Source organism: Emydura macquarii, unplaced genomic scaffold (genome assembly GCF_026122565.2).
Source record: "Emydura macquarii macquarii isolate MOO-44397 ecotype Brisbane River unplaced genomic scaffold, CSIRO-AGI_Emac_v2 contig_2676, whole genome shotgun sequence".
Classification (NCBI taxonomy): Eukaryota; Metazoa; Chordata; order Testudines; family Chelidae; genus Emydura; species Emydura macquarii.
In genome coordinates, this window is record NW_027132813.1 from 46282828 (window position 1) to 46306249 (window position 23422).

Consider the following 23422-nt stretch of genomic DNA (forward strand, 5'->3'; position numbering starts at 1 on the left):
GAGGGCCCGATCCTGTCCTCAGTTACACCAGCATGAATCCAAAGTAACTATACTGAAGCCAACAGAGTACTCCAGATCCACATTGTGTAGAGCAGTGTTTCTCAACCTTTTAAGTAGCAAGTACCCGCTAACTTCTGAAAATGTCAATAAGGACCCCAACACTCAATATTCCATGGGATTTTATATTTACAGATGAATGTGAGCCATATATTGGAAGAAGGGCTGACTATATAAGGCCGTGATATCACAAATGTCAGATCTAATGTTGGTAGGGTTACCACCTTTACACCAGGGGTGCACAACTCAAGTATGTACCTGGGCTACAGGTGACGTTGGCGACAGCTAGGAGGCTTTGAGCAGCATGCCAATGCTGGGGAATATAAAGTGCCATGCCAAATTTTTTGCCATAGATTTGAGAGGAGGAAGGGGTGAGAGAGAGACAGGGAAGAAGGGCGGGAGAGAGAGGGAAACAGGAAAAGAGGGTAACTGGTGAAATCTGGGGCTGTCATAGTTGTCAATATCACTGCTCAGCTAGAGCAGTGAAATTGACAAGTTTTCTAGGCACCAGGCTTTGAGCCCGGGAGGGGAGCTGCCAATTTGCAGGCGGCTGCCACCTGGCTGCCAGCCCAGGAGGTGGGCGACTGCCACCCAATCTGAGCTGGGGCAGAGGAGGCTTCCACGCCATCTGGGACCCAGGGATGTGGGCAGGTGGCTGCTGCCCGTCTTCAAGCCAGAGCGCTGGAGGCAGTCCCTCGGCTTGGAGTCAGGGCACAGGTGGCTGCCACCCAGCTGCGAGCCCATCTCACAAGACGCAGGAGACTACCACCAGGCTCCCACCTGGGAGCTGGGACCCGGCGGGAAGCTGGGGGCTGCTGCCCGCCTCCCCCAGAAGCTAGCGGCTGCTGGCTGCCTCCCAGCTGGGAGCTGAGACCAGACAGAAAGCGGGCGGCTGCCGCGCACCTTTGCCAATAGCCGGTGACTGCCATCTGCCTCCCAACTGGGACCAGGCGGGAAGCGGGAGGCTGCAGCCCAGCTTCCCAGCACTGTAGCGGCTGCCTCCCGCCTCCCAGCTGGAAGCTGTGACCAGGCGAGAAGTAGGGGGCTGCCACCCGCCTCCCAGCTCGGGGCTGGGACCTAGAAGGAAGTGAGCGGCTGCCGCCCGGCTTCCCCAGAAGTCGGCAGCTGCCACCCGCCTCCCCTTCACTCAGTTTTTCCTGGGGTACCCCCTGCCTGTGTCTCACGTACCCCCAGAGGTATGTGTACCACAGGTTGAGAAACTATGGTGTAGAGAGTAGAATTTGACCCACAGTGTTTCTGTGATCCTAGCAAAAAGATTACAAAGAGGTAAAAACTCATCAGGCGTGGTTTTCCATGCACTTGAACTGGTTTTAAACCAGTGGTAATTCCACTGGATTACAAAGGGGTGCCTCCTGACTTACACCTGTGTAAAAAGCAGGCAAATTGTTTGAAGTACCATTACCATTTTATGAAGGGCCTGCAGTCTTATTCCATTGTTCTGAAGGCTTCCAGAATTATCAACAGAGTTGGCCTTCCAAATCTAACAGGCATTTCCATGCCTGTTAAAGCAATGAAAGGACTTGCCTCCATCTAAAAAACACTGATTCAGGAGATGAGCTTTACATCTGTAGTTTTGTACCAAGCATGGTTTCTGGAGTGGGGAGAGAATTACTATTCTTTTAAATTGACAGAGGACATCATGACATTTACAAAAGGTCTGAAGCATGGGGAAGGAGCAGATACTTCTTTAGCGTGACTAGACAGATCAAATATGTACTGAAGCACTTGGAACCATTTCTTTCCTATTATGGTATTCAATGACATTTTGCCAATGCTAGCATGTGGTTAAGATATCATTTTGCATCCCCTTCTGCATGAAGAGCGGTTTTGGTGAACTTGACGGTCAAGAAATGTTTGCAGCATTTTTCTTGGTTTTTTAAAATAAGCTTTGTTATGTCTTCTCTCAGATCACTCAGGTGCAGGAAAAAAACAAGATATCAGGTTGAGCTTGAATGCCTTTAATAATATTAACGGGCCAGTTTTTGGAGGAGCCTTAAGCCAGTCTCCTATTCTGCAGCCACAATCAACTGCAGGTGCAGAATCTTACACCTAGATGTCTAAGTGCCCAATTTCTGCATATACTCAAGAAAATACATATCTAAACAGTAACACAATTAATCACATCAACAGGAAAAAAGGAGGCATGTTTTAAAACAAACAACAAACAAAAGTTAGGCTCTCTCCCTCCGTCTGTGCCTTCACAAGAAGTGATGCTGGAATCCCTAATTTTGCCTTCTCCCCTATGAAAACAGCCAGCCCCAAATTCTGCCGACCTGCAAAAAAACTTGTTGGATCAAATCCTGCCCCGACCTACACCACACATAACCACCAGGAAATCAGCTGACATTTGGGGCTTAGTGAAGTCAATGAGGCTGTTCAGATATCATGTGTAGTTACATTATTTCATTATTTTAATCAGAAATGCCAACCCCCTGGGCTTTCCCCTCCTCCCCACGCAGACTGTGATTTTTCACACACACACACCCCTCACAGTAATGTAGGAAAAACGCTTGATCTACGGAAAAATTCATCTCCGACCAGCTGAGCTCTCCAATTCTCCCCCCACTTCCTCTAGGGAAGGGCAGCCAATCAACACTGCTGCACGTGCTAAATGCGGTTCCTGGTGCCTCCTCACGTAGTATAGGCAGCAGTCCAACCCCAACCCCCTGCCCCTCTGTTATGTAAATGGTTTGGGGATGCTCCGAGACTGCACAGCCCTTAGATCCCAGAACTAGCTCTGGCTCCAAGTACCAACCTTCAAGCAACACAGTGCTACATCCCACGCTCCCCATTCCAAGTGGGATGGAGATCCTCTCTAGCCACTCCCTAGGCTCCACATGTGACCAACAAGAAAAGTGCTTACTCCCTGCACCCCTGAGACCTCAGACCCTTTTCCTGCCCTGAGCCCAGGAGGAAAAAGGCAGACATGGACTCCCCACGCCCTTGGAGATGAGTTCCTAGCCCCACACCACTCACAGACAGGTCAATGTTGCTGCATGTAAATTTATGTACAATTTTCTCCCCAGCAGTTTCCACTGGCAGGGGCGGTTATCTGGACTGAATCTGAATATTCTGTATTGAGGAACACACTGGCCAACACCATTTCCAAGAAGGAGTAGAGTATGGAAGAACGCAAAGGAGTACAAAGGGAACTAACTCATGATGGTCTCTCTTGATTTTTAGTGCCCTATTGTTTTTTGCACATTAGCTACCTGAGAAACTGCTTGTCTCCCCATGCAACTTTGAGGTATTAACTGAAGTGCTCTGCTACAGGCCCCTAGATTTGAACACCTGGGGGTTGCACCAGGGTATTTTTGTCAGAGGGCCCTTGAACCAAATTCTGCTCTCATTTACTCCGTGTAAATCTAGAAACTCTGGGCTTTGCTTTCCCAAAGTCTGTTGACCTTCAGGATGTGGTGTAGAGCCTAGAGCCCAAATTCAGATGTGCCCAAATGATGGTCTAAGTTGACACAATCCGAGTACATGGGTTAAATATGGATACAAGTGGTAAAGTACTGCCATCTGCACTAATCTGTGCCAAACAAGTAACTCACCCCCAGAGAGGGAAAAAGAAGGGTGTGTAGTAAGAAAAACAACTAACAGAAGGGTGAAAAAAAAGCCAACCCCCCCCCCCCCCTCTTATCTTACAGTTAGTTGTTTTTCCCCACAACAGATGGGTAAATTAACCCAACAATTATATCGCTTCTGAATTTAGTCCTGAGACTTCAGTGGGAGCTATCATTTACACCAAGGAAGAATCAGGTTCCGTCTGTTTACTCAGACTTTTGCTGTAAGGGTCGGTGGGTGTATTTACGCTAGTTTCTAATTTCTGAGGAAGAGTCTATTTTTAGTTGACACGAGTTAACATTTTTGTTTTTTATTGTTTTAGCAAAGTGGACATGTGCCCAGAGCGCATGTGCATCACAGCGGGAGCATTTTAAGAATTTAAAAACAAACAACGCAACAGAGAGAGAACATTGGGTCAGAGTGCAACAGTCCCCCAAATCACCATGGCACAGCTTAGGGGTCTAGTGGGCACCAAAAGGAGCTGAAGCTGGGGGGGGGAAAGAGCAGATCACCCTTGACAGTGAATGCATTTTAATTTGATGGTTCAGTGTCAGAACCCACATGCTTCTAAAAAGACAAGCATGACAATGACTCTACAAGCTGTTAGGTAGATATGCCTATGTATTGAAGATCAGTATTAGACACTGTGCTCAACAACTCACATCACTTTTACAAAGACTAACCCCAACTACCATAAGTGATAGATAATTCACAAGAAGATCCAGCTACTGCACCATTACGTCATCTGTTCATCTACTACTATTTTTTAATTTTACTCTTTGCAAGGAGTTCCTTTAAGTGTAAGGGTGAAAGCAACATCCTGTATCATCCTTCTAGCTGTTCACAAAATCAGAGTTTAAGGCCCAAAGGAACCACCAAATCATCTAGTCTGACCTTCTGTATAACACGGGCCACTAAATATCACCCAGCCATCTCCACAACGAACCCCAAAACCAGAATTAGTCCAAAGCATTACAGCCTTGACTTTCTCATCTGATATTTTCCCAGACTCACCTCTCCAAATGATTCCACAACTGCAGAGTTCCCACCTGCAACTGGAAGCTATAAATGCCTTTATAGTGTAAGAAACCACCTCTATATCAATCAGATGCCAAAAGAGCCTTCTGGGGTGTGTTATTACACACTTACTTACTGCCGAAATATCAAAAATAAAATAGATCTATTTCACACTCAGTCACAAATATTTCATCATTCTTTGCACTGAAATAAGTCCTACATTCAATTAACATATGGAGTATCGTCCCCCTTCTTATGCATACTGATATGATCATAGACAGGCATCAAGGTGCCCATTTCAACCAAATGGATCAGCTTATGCTGAGGAGGCAGTTCCATCACGTGTGCTGGTATTCTGCACCCTGTTGTTACACACAGTTTGGTGACACCTGCCAGGCTGATGGCGGTTGTCTGACCAAAGACACGTAAGAGTTTTTGGCCTACTCAGCCAGTTGTTGAAGCAAGACAAGAGTTGCTTAGAACTGCCTTTGACTGTTGTCTCCAGATGGCATATGTCTCTTGAAAGTTGGGAGCAAATATGGTGAGATCCTGGCTGCTGGTGGGGCATGCCAGCTACATTGAAGGCTAGCAGCACAGGTGAGATTTTTCCCTAAGTGGAGATAAAATTCACTGGCAGGTGCTCACAAGCCCATAGATCTGGTTAATGCCCCTTTCCTTCCCCCTTCTTCCATTCACCACTGTCAGGACGGTTGCTTTGAGGAGATATCTTAAGGCTTAGTAAACTTGCAACCACTTGACCAAAAAAGCAAATGTTGTGTCCATCCTCATCAGCCCGTATCATTCTCATTCCCAAAGTGCCATTCTATGCCCTGGAATACATTCTATTTTCTACTAATACTAGCAACAAGGCATAGCAGCAGTAAGCTATATTTTGAATTGGAGTAGTCTACAAACACCGTTTAAAAAAAATGGTGAAAGAAGAAAAAAAGAGAAGACCCCCTACCTTTTTAAATCCACGATCACTTTGCAGAAGTTTCCATGGTGGAGAAACTGCTGCTTTCCCCTAAAAAGCAAAAAACAAAAACAGATTTTTCAGTAACAAAGATACCGTATGAAAGTTCTCAAAGCTGTAAATTAAATATATAATTGAGCATCATGCCTACTATTTTAAAAGCAGCAAATTCAAAGAACAGTCACCACTTATACAAATTAAAAACCATGTCCACACTTATCCTAATAAAATACAGTAGATTATTCAAATGTCAGTTTTTCAAATACATTTCCCGCACACACACACGGGATGAGACTATGTGCAGTACTGCAGTTTACATCAAAACATTGCTGTTAATTTTACTTTGAAATTCCCTTATGTGGTGGTTAATAAAAACAAAAACAAAATATTAGCCATAGCCTATGGGTGAGTCTTTAACATGCGGGATCACTTTTTTCAAAACAATTAGGCCAGATTGTAACTTTATGATGGCGCTCAACAGTGTATAGCTGTGCTGCCCCAGGAAAAGGGCAGGAATCTGATTTCAACTCTGAGGTTCACAAAACCCTACCTCCAGGGCATGAAATAAACTGACTGTGCAGAACAGGCAAGCACACTAGAGGGGGTTAGAGCTAAGGCTCCATCCACTCCCACGCCTGGCAGACCACCCCCCCACACACCCACTTGTGCAGGAGAGGAATTAGCAGCCCATGGGAATCATCTGTTCCTTTCCCTGCACAGAATGCAGCATAGGTAGCCAGCACGGGGGAGTAAAGTGGTTCACTCCACCATCGTACTCCCTCATATGGGAGAAGAGCCAGGTTCCCAACTGAGCCTTTGGTAACTGTCAAACATTTTAATATTTTAACTATCTGCAGGATACCCCACACAGTGATTTCATTGCTTACTAAGTGAAACTGGTCCCTTGCACTCTTGCACAAACTCAGGGCTTAAGCAGTGAGGTGTGATTTGCACAAATCTAGTGAATTTCACCCTATATGAATATAGTAAATTGCTTTTTTATTCTGTTGCTAGTTTAAAAAAAAAACAGTGCAACAACAAATGCACCATACTGATTTACACATCCAAATCATGCACACACAGGAGAGTTCAAAAAATACTCTATGAACACTCATATGCAGGTAATTCCTGGAACAAGAAGGCAGAGGAGGAATTAAAGGAATGGGGGTGAAGAGGGGGAAGGAAAATCTCATTTCAAAAAACTGTCTCAGTCTGGATTTAGATGAGACCATGATGTTATCAAAAGTACTTGCAGTGATCTAAATAACACGCATTTTAGAATTTGTTAAAATATTTATTTCCACTGTCATGTTTAAACAGATTTATCACTGTAATGACTCCCAATAAATCTCTATTAATAATTCCTGCATAGTTGTACAAAGCTTATTTTTTCCTCTCTTTTAATTTTATTTTTTTTCTTTAAATCAAAAGAAATTAAAAAGTCATAGTATCCACTTGACATGTCCTTGGGACTAATTCTGAGCCAGTGCCTTTCAAAATCTTGGAGAAAAGAAAGGGTTATTAAAAAAAAGAAGATATATTAATACTAATACATTTATCCTATCCAGCTCTGATAATTTTTTACCTTTTTTCCACTATTACATTTGTTACTATTTAAACAACAAACTGGTCCAGATTTGGGAGTATTGATGATCACAATCTGTTCAAAGTTGCTCTAAGAATGAGGCTGTCTAGACTATATTTTGCAGACAGTTGCAATTATTAGACATCTGGCTCCAAATTTCTGTTTAACACACATCTTACTTAAATGAATAACACTGCATTCCAAATGAGTAACACTCCATTCTAAACTGCCTAACCCTGCAGGATAGTGCACTGAACCTGCATGTCCGTTACCAGACCATCCAACCCAGCTAAGACACAGGGGAAGCTTCCACCCAGCGGAGAGGCCTGAGTTACCTAGTTCAATACTTAGCCAGCAGAGGGCTCCACAATGCCAAAGGTAAATGGAATAAACCCTGAGGACAGAGGCGACCACTCTCGGGAGACAGCCAGAGGCTATGTGAGAGCAACAGCAGCAGGGAGGCTCCAGAGGAAAGACTGGCCAGCCTAAGAGCGGTGACTGGCAGACTGGGCAGGGACTCACCCTCAGCATGGAAGGATCTTACCCTTATGCCGCCGGACTGGACTGCCCCTAGAGGCTGAGTGAGGAACTGCTAGGTTGACTTCCTGCTGTAACGTTTAAAGCATTCTGCCTAGGGACATCTGCACCATTTATTTCTGGCAGCCGTAGCAAAAGAACCCTCTGTTACTCAAAGCGTGTGAGCATTCACAGGAAGCCACCCAGGGCAGGGGGCACTAGCATCCAAGTGCTGCTTTCCCTCCCCTACATTGTGGGAGGGAACCACAGAGAGCAGCCAGCCAGAGTCTCCAGCCGTAAGGACAGGGGCAGCCCAAGCAGGAACCTCTGGACAATCCAGTCCAAACCGCAGAACATTCTCTCCCTGCCCTGCGCTGACTGTCCGCTTGCTCCAACTCTTCACCTCAGCTTCACTCTCACACCTGCCTCTCCTACCCTCTGCTCCCCATCTCCGTCCACCCTCAGCCACTTCCCATTTAACTGGTCCCCACTTCCTCCCTCAAAAAATCATGGAACTGACATGCCATTTGCTGCCATCGCACTGTTCACTCTGCTTGGGTGTTCTACCACTTCCCCTGCCTGGAGTCTGACTGGTCTATTCAGACTGTAAGCTTGTTTGGGCAGGGACCATCCACTACCCTATGTCTGTACAGCACCCAGTACAATAGGGCCTCATTCTTGGTTGGCTCTTGCACCACCATCATACACATGATTAGTGATCATAACAACATACAGCACCTAATGTAGCAGAGTACTGCTCCGTAACTAGGGCTCTAGATACTACTGTGACACTGTCTAGATTAGGAGGATCTTTTAGAATATTATTTAATATCAATACTGCAAAATTCCAATGATTCATACGGGATAGGCCACGGGCTATGTTTGGGACAAACCACATGGTGAAGACATATAAAAAGCAGCTGCACCATCTCCATCTTGTCTTCGTTCCTGCTTCCTACCTCTGGATCAACTCATCTGCAACTGAAGCTGTGAGACAAAGGACTGAGACCCAGCCAGGTACTGGATGTACGCCAGAGGGACTATACAAGCCTGCAAACTCCACAATTCTATTGAGAATCTGATATATATGGACTTTGAAGTCATTTGTATGTATCTGATTGCTTTGGCGATTTAACATCTCTTTTATCGTTTGTTTCTTTCCTTTTATAATAAACCTTTAGTTTTAGTTACCAAAGGACTGGCTGGCAGCGTGGTATTTCAGTTAAGATCCAAACTTATATTAATCTGGCAATGTGGCTGACCCTTCGGGGATCAGGAGAACATTTTGGTAAGGGAATAGAGTTTTAAATAACTTCTCTCTTTTCTGGACCGAGTTGCTGACCGGGAGCCAGAGACTGAAACGCAGTTGAGGGGGCCGTGCAATTTTTGATTGTAGCTTCTTGATAACCAGTGTGGGGAATCAAAAGCCCAGTTTGTAACCAGTTGGGGAATCTAACTGCAGTGTTAGCCACCATTTTAGGAGAATCTGCTCTCTGTATGCAGCCTGCCCTACCTTGGCATTTCCAGGTGCGTAACTATAGACACAGACGGGTCACAGCTACGATATTACAAATAATAATTACATAACAGTGGGGTGCCTGCAGTGTCCACCACCGGGCTCATGGTAAACAGCCCAGCAATGCCAAGCACGCTGGGGGACCTGCATCACAGCTCTCACAGTCCTACTCTGAATGGGTGTTTTACAATTATTTTAGGCTGCCTCGTTCATAACAGTAAATCACTTTATTGAAGACTACACTGAATTCTCTCCAAGCTGCTAGAGGTGTACAGCAACTCCCACCAGAATTGAAACCATTCCCGAAATACAAACTGACTCTGAGGGGACAACTGTTGAGGAGGTTGGTTGTTCCATTTTCACTAAATATTAACAATGTGTTCTTGGAGTAAAAGAAAACAAAAGCTCGCTGTACTAAAAAAAAAAAAAAATCCAACTTCTCTGCTTACCCAAACACACCTTTATATTGGTCTCGCTATTGCAAAATCACACACAAAAGACTAAGCTAGTTCACACGTTTCTTGAATTGCTTCTAGGGACAAGTGAAATCAACTGACAACTCAGAATAACTAACTCACTAATCAAAACTCGATGCTGAAGGGAAAACAATGCAAGACAGAACAACGGTATCATTCCACCTGTTTGTAATATCAGATACATGCTGGATATTTTTATTCTGCATCTAGAGATTCTGGGCCAAATTCAATTCAGTTATACCAGTGTAAATCCAGAGTAAATCCACCAAAGTCAGTTGCCATACTCCAGGTTTAATGTATAAAACGTAATGGAATTTGGCCCTAAAATGCTATCAGTCATTTATAGCTTTCTGGGAAAAATTTACCTTTGGGTCTGAAATTTCTAATGTTCCATCTTGGCCCATGACTGACATGTTGGAAAGCTTAAAAAAAAATTAGCTTCAGTTTGTTTATGCAAATAGAAATGAAGTGCATCTTTCACCAGTTAAGTATTTTTCAGAAGCTTGTGTGTGCTCAGAAACTCCAATGGTCTTTGGGGAAAGCAGATTCAAGAGTCAGTTACACTCATAGAAATGCTGAATGACCACTGATTTCACAGCCAGCGTAACCTATGGCAGGGAACAGCCTGCAGCTGCTACCTCAAGTTTATCCGCAACACCACTGTTTGTTGTAAAGTCAGTACAGACACAGACATGAGCTCTCATGCCATAAAGAAAAATAAAATATGGGAGAGACAAATAAGTTGACCATATGTATCTTGCTACATACCATGCTCTTCAAAAGTGATCAGTAACGTGTTCTTCATTTTCTAGATGCCTGACTTGAGACGCTAGGGTCTGAGCTGCAGAAGTGTTGAGTACTCACAGCTTATAAATTATCTCAGGGGGAGCTGTGCTTTGAACAAAAAAAGCGCTATATAATGCTAAATACTCTGTAAAATTGTGTCCAAGGCATCCCAGATTAGGCACTCAGAATTAGTTGAAACTTTTTACCTTAATCTGTCTGCGCCCTCAGCTCCCCATCTGTAAAATGGGGAGTTGTGAAGTTAAATTAATTAATGCTTGTGAAGTTCTCAGATACTATAGTGATGAGTAGTACAAGAAAGCCCATGAGAAAATTCATGTTCTGTCTTCAGAGGGGGGGTTGAATAGTGTGAAGTAAAGAAGGGATAAGGCAACACACTGAACAATTATTATTGTTTATTTGTATTATCGTAGCGCTTTGGAGCCCCACTGTGCTAGGCACTGTACACAAGTAAAAGAAAACAAAATATTGAATAGCTGCTCATAGCTAAGTGAACATCTTCCATCCTGTGCACTGAATGAGGCAGGGGTCGTGTGGAAAAAAATAGTATGCGAGCCCATAATTAAAGACTACGATAATGCCTATGCACAAGGGAGCCGCATTAAAGAGGCACAGGCCACTTTTGAGTGCTTGAGTTGTTAACTTTCATGTTCTTTTAGCACTGTTTTTGTATGTAATAGGTACTATTTGTAACACTTGGCGCCCCATTGTGCTACTCGCTGTCCCAACACATAGTAAGAGACAGTCTCTCCCCCAAAAAGCATGCAATCTAAATGAGAAAACCAGAGAGAGAGATAAAGGGACTTGCCCAAGATCCTGCAGCAGGTCAGTATCGGACCTGGGACCAGAACCCAGCTCTCCTAAGTCCCAATCTAGTGAATCACAATGCTTTGCCAATTAATGACATGAAGACAGAGCACACATTGTGCCTCATTAAATATATTTCTCTCAATCTATCGCAACACATAGCATTATCTAGCTGAATTATGAAGGCTCCTATGCTCAGACAGCCAGTAGCCCATCTAAGGCTCTCGAAGCAAACAGCCAACCACCACTAGCTGGAAATCATGACCAGACCCATTACATTTAAGCCAACTGATAGAAGCCTATCCATCTCAGCACCTCTGGAGCTGAATGATGAAGGGAGGTTGACTTAGCAGGCCTTGCAAATGGATCACATGGCATATTGCAGAACTAATCCCATGATGGTACTGTGCAGCACTGCACACTGGGCCCATGATCTGTGGAAAAGCAGGAGGGATTGTTTCAGAAACAGAAAGGTTGGACCCACAGCAGACCGAGGAGGGAAAGATAGGTCACATCCTGGTCACTTAAAGCTACAGAGGACCTACTCCAGATGGCCTCGCCTTCTTGACAGAGTTTCTTTGGGATAACATGGTCAGAAAAGCTTAACAACATCTATGGGAAGTTGCAGCTTTAGGACATTAATGAGGGCTGCAGATATCACGGAAACCACACGTAACCCTAAAAATCAGCTACGGCAAGGTCCCATATCACACAGGCAAAAATAAAAGAACTGGCAGGTCATACTGCCAGTCCTTTCCCATACCTACACTTGGGTATATAAACGGTCAATGTCTCCAAAACGGCCAAGACAATTTTCATCAGATTCAGAGACCCTTCCCTTTCCCATTTCTCCGTTAATGATCTTACTGACCCAAGATACGCTGTGTCTACTGCTAATTCTTTGATAAGGTGGTGCCGGCTGGTACAAGGCTTGTGAGCAGGAAAGCTCCCCCAGCAAAACAACGTTAAGTCAGCATTCTGCCTCTTACCAATGCTTATCAAAGAATGGACACACTGCCAGATTTTGCCTATAGCGGTGCTTACTCCATTAACAAAGCTGATCTCTTCAATTTTATATGCAGCTTTTGAGAAACTTCAGCCCCTTCCTGGAATGGAGGGTTGCCGGGAACATTGGTCTCTCATCTGTGGCACAATCTACACACATATCTCAATGACTTCCTCCTGTTCAAAGTCCTGCATGACTTGAGTCACTTGGAATATTTCAGGTATTAACCCAGAGACTCAGCCATGTCTTTGCCCACCCCAAAAATGAAAAGCCCCCACCACAAATCTTACTTATCAGAGCATCAAGCTGGATATCATTGGTGGCCTGAGCTCTGGTTACCCTCCAAGAAGCAAAATGTAGCATCTGACCGAGGGGAGAAAGTCACACACACTTGCGTAACCCCAAACACTTCTTTGCCTCCTGATCCTCACATCTGAAGAGGTCAAAACCAGAGACACTTGATAGTAGCCGAGTACACAATTTGGCCTGAACAACCTCTGTTACTGGCAATGCACCAAGATTATAAAGGTTTGATGATACCCTGTATAGGTTCTAGTGGGAAGTAGAAGGTGACAGCTAGGGGTGTACGGTCAGTGGGGGTTTTATTTCTATAGTGGAGCAGGTCAACCCATGCTCAATGGGACCGCATCCTGACAGAAATCTTTGCTGAATCTCCACTTCTGGCCTTCAAACAACTCCCCAAGCTCATCATCAGAAGCAAGCTCTCCACACACCAGGACCCACGTACTCGGTATGCACCAGACCCTGTCAGAGCAATAGATGCAAAACCTGCAGACATCTCTCCACTGCTACAATGATCAACTCCACACACAACACACCTTTCAAGATCCATGGATCCTACACATGCCTATCACAACATGTGATGTACCTCATCCAGTGCAGTAAATACCCCAATAACAACTATAGGGGAACCTGACAGACAATCACTACACTTTCAAATGAACTCACACAGGAAAATGATAAAAGACACACACACAAAAACCCTGTCGCCTGTGGGTGAACACTTTTCACAAAGTGATCACTCTATATCTGACCTATCAGTCCTCATCCCCAAAGGAAACCTGCCCCACATTTTCAAAAGTCAAGCCTGGGAGCTTAAATTCATAACTTTGCTAGACACTAAAAATCATGCACTGAACAGACAACTTGCATCCCTTGCAAGGATTTTGATCATATTTTCCCATTTAACAGAGCCCCAATCAAATGACACAGGGTAGATGATAAATGACATGATGGTTGAAGTTATTCTCCATGACAAGACCTTTTTTTATATTTCCTTGTCCAGACGGTAGCTTTCTACCTCTGCAGCACCAGTTTAGGAGTGGTTATTCCAAACTGACATTAAAACACTGAATTTTGGTCTGTCTTTGCCAAAAGGAATTGAATGATGGAATCAATAAAAAACTCCACTTTCATAAACCACTCATTGCTGTGCAAAGGACATTTTTGTTCAGGCATATTGTGTGAAGTAATCAAATTGCCTTACCAGTACAAAATTTGTACAGCCTGTGGGTAATGCCATTTGGACAGGTTGGCACCGATTCTGCAATTAACTTAGCACATGCACATCTCCTGTGCTTGCATATTTCTCAGTGTAGGATCAGGATGCACATGACCAATTTGAAAAACAAAAGCTACTCCGGATATCTATATAGTTTTGGACTGGTTGCATGGCACATCCAGATTAGTTCCACAGGAAAAAGGATTTTTAATGGATCTCCAGATGGGCTGGAATTTTAGGATTATTCTTACTGAAAAGAAGACAGACTGCAATTGCATCCTTTTTAATGCCCTGTTTGTAAGCAAAACATTACTGTCTAATGGATTTCTAATATTTTTTTCTAAAATAAATGGATTATTTTTATCACTCAAAATACAATAATTCAAAGCAGGCAATAAATAAGATCCTCTTTTGTGTAAAATGAACAACATTGAGATACCACAAACTCTGATCCTAATAAACTTTCAACATACCTCAGAAATACATGTTATCGTTTTATTTCTAAAATTTTCCAAGGACGTATATTCAGACAATTAAGGTAAATAAAGGTAAAAATAATGAATAAGATAAAGGCTCTTTTGTCTGCAGGCGTAAGAACTATGGGAATGCACTATTCTCTCTGTTTTCCCTTATATTCTAACCATATGTCAATTATTCTTCTTACACACTGTATTAAGGCTACACAGATGGGCACCAACTAGTACAAGAGCAGATAAAATATTCTGTTTACATTTGCTAATAGCACATTTTAAAAAAATGATTATTTTTACATGGTATCTGTAGTAGTTCTATACAACCAAAACTATCCTATGAACTGCAATTAAAAATCTATGAAATTAGTCATTGAAAAAGAGAGTTAGGTAACACACCAACCATCACTTGTGAGCACAACAAAGAATCCCAGCTCATTTAGGGGTAAACACTTTAATTCTTCTTCAGCCAACGAAATTCAATATTTTTATGAAAAACTACAACACAGCCACGAGTGAAGTTAAGGTGACTCATAACGCATTTGAAGCAAACAGTCACTTTGGGGCAAATCCAGATCCTAATGCCCAACCTGACTAACCAGGTCAGGCGTTGGGGAGATGTGGGCGGGCTGGGAGCTAAAATGACAGGAAGGGAAAGAATCCTCCCTCCAGGATGCACAGCCATTCTGCATCAGTATCAGGTTTACTATGGCGCCAATGGCACCGTCGCGCTGAGTCCGCACTCGGAAGAAGCTAAAGTAGCTGGGGCTCCACTCCGCCTGCACCAGCTGTAAGGGCGGTGGTGGCTGCAGCGAGTGCCAGGGTGATAGAACACAGCCGGGGGGCAGCGGCCTGATGCCCTGCCCACCCGCCCAGATCGCTGCAGCTCTCCCCTTCCCCCTTCGCTGCAGGTGGCTGCCTGCAGCCATGGAGCCCAGCACATGGGGGCAGCGTGACGGCTGGGGCTGAGTGCCACGCTATCCCCCAGAGGCGGGTCATGCGCAGTGCAGGGATGGCTGCCAATCTTCTCCCGGCACTGGGAGCTGAGCGCCACCCGGGCCCCAGCACGCCGCCTAGGGAGTAGTGCCAGAGCGGAGGGCACGCCCCAGCCCACCAGACCCGGGGTCCCCGCAGGAGGCAGGAGCTGGGGAAAGACTCCACAACAACAGGGGAGGGTGCCCTGTTTGCAGCCGCTGGCGGTGCCTACTGCCCTGGGGCAGCCGCGGTTGATACCATCTCTGCCCAGCTGGGCCTGCTGTCCCCAGAATGGTCAGCCCTGGCGGAGGGCCTGCTGGTCCTGGTCCTGCTGCAGCTGGCCCTGCTCATGCCCACCACCTCCAAAGTGAGATCAGGGTGCCCATGTGCAAGAGCCTCAGCTCCCCCTCGCACCATGCCCTATTGCCACCAGCCCCTCACTCTGAGGACCAGTCTCCACACCCCATGCCCCAATGGGCCTGGCCGGCCCCTTGCTCTGGGGACTGAACCTCCTTTCCTGCCCCGCCATGCCCGATGGCCCCCATGGGGGGCCCACAAATGTGTTTCACGCTGGGCCCACAAAAGTTTAATCTGACCCGGTTCTGCATAGGGTTACTTCAGCCTACTAGCTAGCCTTAGTCCAATGGAACCACACCAGTAGCACAAGGCTTCTCTGCAGCTACTGAAGTGGGGGGTTGGATCTGTCCCTTGCTGAAAGAAGTTCACAGCACTGAAATAAAGTGCAGTACCTATAGGGTCTCCAGAGAAAACTCACCATGCACTGGGTAATATTCTTATCACCCCTCAGTAGTTCTGTTTGAGATGTTCCAAAGACTGAATGTTCATCTCGATTCATACCAGCAACTGGAACATGACATGATCTGATCTAAACTTTCCATTTCCCCTACCCTCTATCTAGTAGTGACAGTGAAAGAGAAGGTAAACAGCATTATTTTTCCCTTTTAATCTTTCATGGGCTTTTAAATGACATTTATCAGACAGGAGACACAGCACTATACAGTCATACTGAACAGAAGAACCTTTATGGAATACCTGTGCCTTTCTGTACTCTCATATAACTGGAAGTATACGAGGGTGATCAGATGTCCCAATTTTATAGGGACAGTCCTGATATTTATGGCTTTTTCTTATATAGGTGTCTGTTACTCCCCCCTCCAGTCCTGATTTTTCACACTTGCTATCTGGTCACACTAAAGTATACATATGACCATATTAGGCATTTTCATGCAGAGAAGCTTTAGTGCTGGTGAACATTTTCAAATGTATCAAAAAAATTAATTCGGCTTTCACTTTTTTTTAATTATATTTGCTAATTACTAAAGCTTCTTGTGCTTGTCTGGCTTGCTTCCTCCTGGCCTCTTATAAGATCACACAGTGAAGAAACAATGGTGAATTTATAATAATTTTCATGCCAAAAGAATGTTACAGCACAGAATTATGACTTCACTGTAGGATCCCAGAGGAGCCGGTGGAAGGAAGTTTTATTCAAACAAATATTTATTCAAACAACGGCAAAGGGGATTCAGTACAAAGCTGAGCAGGAAAATTTAGTTTAATATATGTGAGTTGTCTCCCCTCCACATCCTTGACAAAGGCTTGATTTCATGTGAGAGTCTGGCTCTAAGTGATAGTACTTTACAATATCCATTGCAAGACATAACTGCCAAAAGCTTTTATTTAAATGGATCCTACACAAAGTTGAAATTCCATTACAACCGGGTTAAACCAAACTATTTTTCTTTTATTTCCATACATAATCTAAGAGAACATGTTTTTTTCACCCAGAATATATATATCCAGTTCAAAGTAAACACATTTTGCTTTGGTCAGCAGTCTGACATGCAAAAAAGCAATTCTCACCGTGAATAAACCATACAAATGTGTTTCAAAATAATTTTGTTCTATTACAATGGCTATTTCTGAACCTGGCAGTGGTCAACCTGCTAAAACTACCATTACTGGGATCTAACAATATGGATAGTTCAAGGTAAGTAACGAAACAGTGTTCCTATATTATTGCTGGGTTGAAATTCAGAGGAAGAATCTTAATGTATATTAAAAATTTAACATGTGTTTAAATGTTTAAGTATTAAACTGTAAGCACAACACCTTCTTAAAACTCTGAAGTTATCTCTCGAAATAAAATCTTCAGGTCAGGTCTATCCGGCCAGATTGTCTCATTGTCTGCTGATCCCTATGAACAAGCAAAGCAAGAGACATCAGTTTAATTTCTTATTTGCTCAGCAAACGGAACTGGGTGTTACACATCTCTGCAGCAGATCCTCACTGTGCAAACGTCCTGGGCTTGATCCTGCAGACCTCATTCAAACAACAATTATTTTAAGGTAGCCTGCTCCAGTCAGTTTCCAGCCAATAGCTAGACCTGTACCTAGGGATACCATCAACTTAAAAATCACATTCCTGTCTGAAAATTGTTCACAGTGGGCAGGCAGCTTGTTTGCTGTGATTGCTCCTTATTACTCTTCTGATTGTCTCATTGTTCCCTTTTGCTCTCTGTCCATCAGAAGTATCCACTTGTTGCCTTACCCTATATTTAGTCTGTAAGTTCTTTGAGGCAAAGAGTACCCATGTGTGTCCAGTGCCTAACAAAAAGGGGCTTTAATCCTTGATCGGGGCTTCTAGGCATTACAACAATATAAAGAAATAGCAAAGAGCACATATCTTTATGGTAGCTGAAAGGGCTTTGAGAAAAAAAAATCTATTTTCTCTACTTTGTTTATCTTGACTGCATTTTGTGCCGGTCAGTTGTACTGTTTCCCCTGTGTAGTTATTTAATCAGTATGCAGCATTTTTGTGGGTCTTTCACACAACAGGGAAGAGAAATACCATTCTTAAAAAGTAGAAAAATGTAACTGTAAAGCACCCAAAATTGGCAGGGGGATTCAGTGGCAGATTCAATATTGTAGGGTATTTTAACTCGTTGTTTACATAGACTTTATTTCAAGCGGATGTTGTCCCTTTAAGAATGTAATACTTCTTCAAGCTGTCTCGTTACTGTTGCCAAACAGAATGAATGTGCTCCTGAGTAATGTTCCAACTTGAAAGTTTACAAAGGGAATCCTCAGAGCTAGAACTAACACTGCGTGAAGCACATTTACATGTGTGCCAAAAGCCCAGAGTCGCAAAACATTTGACTGCTCCATAAATGCAATATCCCAGACGATATTTCCAAAATCCAAAGATAATGTAACTCTGCTATTACTGGACCATAAGTCAAACCAAAATTAGGTTGGTTTCCTAATGAAGGAAACCAGTAGGGGCCTTTAGTAGCATGTAAAACGTTAGTTCAACTAGTTTAGGCAATGTCTCATCCCATAAGTTATGCTGCACTCCAGATAATTTGCCCAGATGTGGTATTGCTCATGGCCCTGAGTTAGTATATTTGAATTTGCATATCACAGTCAATGAAAAGTTTAATAGGATTCCTTTCACTTTGCTAACATACGTGGCCATAAAGTCCTATAACCCATACAGTGCTGAAAAACAAATCCCAGATGCCTGGAATTTCAAGATACCCAATTGTGTTATTCATGCTGTGAGCTGCTTATTTTTAGAAGTTTCCACTTGCTGATCTGAACAATATAGGTACTGTTTTCTTTTAACTTGCACAGAATATGTGGTAGCTCTCCTAAGCTTTAAAACAATGTATTTATTACCTTTATTTCAGTAGTACCTAAAGACCAAAAAAAAAAAAAAAAAGGAGTAGGGGTCCCATTGTTCTAGGTGATACATAATACATAACACACAAATAGAACTTGCCCCCGAGATCTTACCATTCAGAATATGGAATGAGAATCCACAAGGGATGATTCCATCCTCTCCTAGCATTCCTAAATTCTGATGTTTACATTGTGCCTGTACTTTAGCAAATATTTGAAGAGATATGCTACAAGTATGTGCATCCATTTCCTTGATCGTCTCACCTTTAAGAAGGCTGCTGTGCATCACATCATTTGGTAGCACAAACAGCCTTCATTTCCACCACTCTCAAGGATCAGACAAGTGTTGGTACATTAACATAAAGAGACTCTCTTTTTGGCTAGAACATGGCTTTTTTAAAACTGTGTTTAACCTAAGCCAACTGTAGCCATAAGTGCAAATCCTTATTTGGAACATAAAGGAAGCAGCCAAGATAAGCAGCAATTTCTGCAAATGTGCAGTAGATTGAAGAAAAGAACTGGACCCTACAATTGTTAAAACACTATCAAACAGGATATAAAATTGTTTTCAAGCTGGGCTCCTATACCGCTAGTGTCACAAAACATTACATTTTCTAAGCAAGATAACTGTACGGATTCTGGTATTAGGTAACTATAGTTATGCTGGGCCATATTCTGCCCTCAGATCACACTATAGACCTTTGAAATTTGAATTAAGTTATGGATTTTCAGGCAATTTCATTAGCTTCAGTGTTTAAAGTTAGGATTTACAAATTCAGTATCTTCTCCCCAACCTTAAAAAATAAAATGCTTCTCTAGATGCACAAACTGTGAGTCTGTGATAGTCAATCACATATTCTGGGATATTGTTTGTTTGATAATGGGTGTTTTTAGCAAATACACAGGTTAGCTCTATGTTACTGTCAGAAATAGGTGGATCTTAATTTAACTGAGTAAATGTAAATTACATTTGACTTTAGAAGGAATAATGTGAGTCTCCTTGGATGTATAGCCAATAGGGAGCTGTCAAAATACAGTACACTGCTTTCTGCAAGACACAAGATCAAAAGATAAAATGAAGCATTTCATCTCCACAGCCTAAAGACTTATCTCACCAGGTCTCACGAGCTAAGAACAGTTGACTCAGTCAATTCTTGAGTGTGGAGCCCCCAAAGGGAAACAAAGGTACTGGTGATTTAATGAATAGATGATACTTTGCCTCTTAGTCATTTCTAAACAAATACTCTACTAAGGTGTTAAAGTCACTGTGTTGTTGGAGGCATTATCTTTCAGAAGAGATGCAAGAAAAATGTCCTAGCTATTTGTGATCACTGAATGTCTCATGGCACTTTTTGCAAGAATCAAGTTGGTTTTCCTTCATCATGTCTAATATTGAGGTAGGCAATTTAGTATCTTCTACTTTTTCTACTGAATACAGTTCCCTTTTTTCATTCCCTGTCCTACATTCTTGTGCAATGCTGCTGTGTATCATAAACAGCTGCTTAGTTATTAGCGGCACTTATTATACACATATAAAATAGTATGTACATACAATAGCTCTTTTCATGTGAGAATGTCAAAGCACTTTTCAGATAAGCATTAACCAAGCCTCACCAAAATCTGATGAGGTAAGTAAGTGTCCTTATACTCATTTTACAGATGGGAAGCCTGAGGCACAGAGGGACTTAGTGATTGATCCAAGTTCACACAGGACCATACTGTGGACTAGCTAGCAGAGCAGCATAAACATAGGTAACAGCACAGAAGTTGAGAGAAGCTCCACAAAGCCACTATGCCCTCACCTCACCCCGACACAAGTGAGCAAGAGGGGACGGAACAGGGCAGGCAATGGACGGAAACTTGGCTCTACCCCCAACAGGTCAGGAGGCATAGCTGCCCTGGCACATCAGGCAGCATACACTGCTCTGGGTATAAACAAACACAGGGGCAGTTTACTGCCTCCCAGAGCAGCAGATGAACCGGATCACAATCTCCTTCCCTAGATGCTCCAGGGACAGTGCCACATCACGCTGCCGATTACTCAGGGCTGATTGTCATCTCACAATCTAGCCCAGAATGAGTTAGCAGAACAGTCAGGAATAGAAAACAAGCCCCAAATGCCCCCAGTTAGAAATCCATAACAAAACAAAAACAAACAAAAAAACCCAAGAGGCAGCCAAATTTCATGGGCACTTTTGAAAGTTTGGGACTAAATGACCATGTCTGACAGAAGCGCAGATGCAGAAATCCAACCCACATCGTGATACAAATAAATAAATAAACATAAATCAAAGGGCAGAATCTCAGAGAAGTTCCAATCTTCATAGAGCAGGCATGCCATGGTTTAAAGTTGTACATGTCAGGGCCAAATTCTGCCCTCAGCATTAGGCTACCAACTAGACAGCTGAGGTTGAGGTTACATGAATGTAACAAAAGTAGAATATGCTAACAGATATTGTTGATCATATACAGCCAAATTGTACTGTTAAAACAGGGCTTTATTCATGAAAAAGTGCTACATACGAATCGGACTTCTGGGTTGCTCAGTTCAGCATAATATGTACTGCCTCTTGTAAGCCAAACATGGTTTAAGTCCTACAATATAAAAAAAGCACTGATGGTATACGAGTTGGGATATTTGATCCACCTTCCAGTCGCCTTTAAGGAATGATTCATTAATATTTTTTTAATTAACTGACAATTGAATTTATTTCTTTAAGCATTTGTAATGCACTTCTTAAAAACCAAAGAATCAATTATTTTCATCCCACTCCACCTGCTTGGCAGGTTTGCAAACATCTGGAAAAAAAATTAACTGAGCCAGTCCATTAGCCATTGCTTTTCGAGTTTTATGGATTACAAAAGCTATGCAGTTTTAGAATAGAAATCATCACCATGTAAACTCTTCCTTTTTGGATACAAAAAAGACGTGGAAATGGCACCTAAAAGTTTTGTGAATTCGGCTCTTATTATGCTTTGCCTAACAAATACCAAAACCCTACACCTATTAGCAAAAACTGGTATCTCATATTCAGATAATTCTCTCCCCTTTTTCCACTAAGAAAGGTCCACAGATTTTCATCACAAATTGTCTGAACCAATCCCTTTGCTATATCCAATTAACTGATAAAAATATTCAAATTCCTCATGCAGGTCATCTATGGTATTTAAATTTAAATACTGATAAAAGGCAGGAGTAAACCTTTTTAAACATCAAACTTTAGTAAGAAAATGGAAATAGAAAATAACCCAAAAACTAAGGCTAAAGAAATGCCAAGGTAATTTTGCATGACTCAAAATCTTTATTACATTTTGTTCTATTAAAATGATTTTTGTAAGGAAAACAACCCCATTATGAAGAACATAAAGTATTAAATGAAAGTTTCTCTGCAAGTGCATAAGAACATTCCCAAACTAAATTAAAATGGGAGGCAGCCAACTTTTAAAATCTGTATAAACTAACACTTAAATCAGCAATATCATCCCCTGCGTATCTGAAGTCATTGCTGCCTTTGAATATGAAAAGCAGTTTTCCAGATTTTCGTTGCCTGTTCCTACAATACATAGTACTAGAGTCATTGAAGATTAGTCACTAAAATAAATCATTTCAAATGATTACTTTAAAGCTACTAGAGTTTTCTCATGATTTTAGTAAACCAGATAAGCCAACAGATGGTTTCTATATACAATACATCCCAAAAGTGAGATAAATTTGTAATTTTCATAATATTCTGTTTCGGTTTTTTATTTTGGGTTTACCAGAGGATAAATCAGAAGTGAGCAGAGTCATAGACTCGTATAGAGGTGGCTTGAATAGGAACAGAAATGAAAATGTGATGGGACTCTAAGACTTTGGGGAAACCCTGGCTTCTTTCTAGGAAAGGCACAGCCAAAGCAAAGAGGCACAAATCAGTGCACATATTCCCTGACAAATTAATTCAAGTGATTTTGATGTTTAAGTGTTACACAGATCATTTTTTAAAAAGACCATCATTCCTGCCAGCAACAAGGTTTCACCTGTTTTTTTAATATTAACCTAATTCATACAAAGTCAAAACTACTCACACACACACATTTCCCCAAAACATTTGTTTTAAAATTCAGCAAGAACCAATTAAGGGGTGGCTGTGCTCCTCTGGATCTGCTACTCACAAACAGGGAAGAATTGATAGGGGAAGTAGAAGTGGATTGCAACCTGGGTAATAGTGACCATGAGATGGTTGAGTTCAGGATCCTGACAAAAGTAAGAAAGGAGAGCAACAGAATACAGACCCTGGACTTCAGAAAAGCAGACTTTTACTCCCTCGGGGAACTGATGGGCAGGATCCTCTGGTTGGTTAATATGAGGGGGAAAGGAGTCCAGGAGAGCTGGCTGTATTTTAAAGAAACCTTATTGAGGAACAAACAAT

The 23422-nt window shown here is 42.6% G+C and overlaps 1 protein-coding gene across 1 annotated transcript in view; it reads right to left on the minus strand.

The window, feature by feature from the left end:
* Nucleotides 1-23422, minus strand: part of PLCB4 (phospholipase C beta 4) — a 318726-nt gene that overhangs the window by 284296 nt on the left and 11008 nt on the right. Inside the window, exon 2 of the mRNA XM_067565311.1 lies at nt 5627-5686. The gene's annotated coding sequence lies outside the window, so the exon portion shown is untranslated. The remainder of the gene's footprint in view (nt 1-5626; nt 5687-23422) is intronic.